Source organism: Propithecus coquereli, unplaced genomic scaffold, assembly GCF_000956105.1.
Source record: "Propithecus coquereli isolate 6110/MARCELLA unplaced genomic scaffold, Pcoq_1.0 Scaffold308, whole genome shotgun sequence".
In the NCBI taxonomy this organism is placed as follows: Eukaryota; Metazoa; Chordata; class Mammalia; order Primates; family Indriidae; genus Propithecus; species Propithecus coquereli.
Window position 1 is genome coordinate 867,853 of NW_012148708.1, and position 2,498 is coordinate 870,350.

A 2,498-nucleotide genomic window follows, 5' to 3' on the forward strand; every position below is an offset into this window, starting at 1 on the left:
TAACATAATAATAACAACACAACACAGTCCTAGGAGGAAAAATCCATGGACTCTGGAACATCTGTTCTGGTTATCTGAGAAAAGAGGCTTTGTACTTTATTTGTATGCAACTGGTTCCTCTGAGGAGTTGCAAATTCCTGAAGCTACTGAATAGGCAACTTCTGTATATTTCTGTATATAGTAAAGTACTATACCGTAGAATACAATTATTGTAATAGGAGTTCAAACAAATTAATGTAGGCTAGAGTTATTAAAAAATAACTAGGGACTTGACCTGAGACTGGAAAGATGATCATCATTTGGATTAGGGAAGAAAAGGGGAAAAATGTAAAAAGTAAGAGAGAGATAACATGAGGTCTATACTTTAAGAACTATTAAGTTCTATACCTTAAGAACTATACCTTAAGAACTATACTATACCTTAAGAACTATTAATTTGAAACACAGGAACATAGAGAATATTATATACAAAAAAAGCCACTGTAACAAGATTAATCTGGTGGTGAAAAACATGACAGAGTAGTAAAAATACTATAGATGGGACAGTAAGTCAGACATGGTTAATAACACCTTGAACTTGAATAGGTGTAATAGAAATAAACAGGAAAGAACAAATCTAAGACACAAGATTTAGGTCTTCTGAATTTCATCTCCCTTAAAATGACAATCCCACTTCTCTTGTTGCTTTAATACACACAAGAGATTATTGTAAGAATAAAATGATTCTTTTTATATTAATATACGAGCATACGAGCATACACACTCCCTCTAAATATTAATAGTTAAAACCACTCTATAATCCCTGTCATAATTTACTAAACGGGGCGGAAGAATAGTAAGAGTCAGAAATGACTACCAAGTTTCAAGCGTAGGAGAAATGGGGTGTCAGCAACAAACAGAAAAAAGTGAAATAATGAAAAATAAATATGGTAAAAGATGATCACTTGGCTTTTTTATTTAATGATTGGACATTAGACTAAAGAACTTTTCAAATGAATAATTTAAATGTAAGTTATTAAATATTCAAATGTAAGAAAATGTATACAATTGTATATTAATATGATCTTAGTGATATCAAAGATACAAACACAGAAACACTATGATATGATTATGATTTTTGTACTATTTCTGTATCTTTCAGAAGTCAGCAATAACTGTTTCATTGAAAAAAACTAATAGCATACAAACACAAAAGATTCCTTATTTCTTTTCACAGAAAATTTTAAGAAAATACATACAAACTTACTCTGCTAAGATCTGGAACAATACCCTTCAAATTTTCTACCTTTTCTTTCTCAATTCTCCAAGTGCTAGAGGAAAATGGTAAGACACCATCTATATGCCTTCTACTATCTCCAGTATCTATAGAATTATCTGAAAAATAAAGAAAAAAAGATAATGAAGCAATGTCAAAGTCTGAGCAATCTAATGCAATAACTGCTTCCTGATAGTCAAATTATTTTATGTAAACCTAAAATAAACATAAAATAGGTCATAAAATAACCTATTGTATGACAAATTCAGCAATTTGCATATGAGAAAATAAGCAACAGTAAGAGGCAATAATAAACATGACAAACTGCTATCACACAGAGAGAATTCATAGGGCTAGCATGGTGGCTCACACCTGTAATCTCGGCATGTTGGGAGGCCGAAGCAGAGGATTGCTTAAGGCCAGGAGTTTGAGACCAGCCCAGGCAACATAGCGAGACCCTGTCTCTACAAAAACTTTTTTAAAAATTAGTCGGGCATGGTGGTGCATGTCTGAAGTCCTAGCTACTTGGAAGGCTGAGGTGGGAGGACTGCTTGAGCCTAGGAGTTGGAGGTAGCAGCGAGCCATGATCACACTGCTGCACTCCAGGCTGGACAAAAGAGAGAGATCCTGTCTCTAAAAAAACAATTAAAATAAATAAAATACACTTGATCTTAGCCAAAAGGTTGAGAAGCAATAAAATAAATACATGGAATCCAAGAGAATTCATACCTAATTCTTAATGTCTGAAGATAATATAATCATTCATAATATTTAATCCGAGAAATTAACATTACAGTATTTCTAATAACACCAATTTACTTAGATATTATTAAAAGTTCTTTAGAAAAATTCTAGACCATGAAGATTTGACGGGAGAAAAAGGTTAACATATGCTAAATAATACTAAAGAAATAATTTTTTTTAAAAAAGGTAAAGTCAATCATAGAATTTAAAAACAAGGGAATATTTCAATACCTACCAGCCTCAGGTAGACAGACAACTTGGCTTTCCTCAGAATCTTTGTGAGTCATTTCAGAAGCTCCCGAAGAGTGTGAGCCATGGGAAATCAGACAGCTGTTATTTTCTGACTGAAATTTACAGTTTAAGCTACTATTTTCATTTGCCTGTTCAAAGAATATCTTAGCTGTATTAATCTTTAAAATTAAAATTAAACATTCTGAGGGGGAAAACAAGGGGTGCAGACAATGCCCGCTTTACTGAAGGATGCCAGGTAATAAATGTA

General features: G+C 32.7%; 1 protein-coding gene across 1 annotated transcript in view; it reads right to left on the minus strand.

Moving 5' to 3' along the window:
* Window positions 1-2,498, minus strand: part of CEP192 (centrosomal protein 192kDa) — a 150,089-nt gene that overhangs the window by 125,268 nt on the left and 22,323 nt on the right. The gene's annotated exons all lie outside the window — the stretch shown is intronic.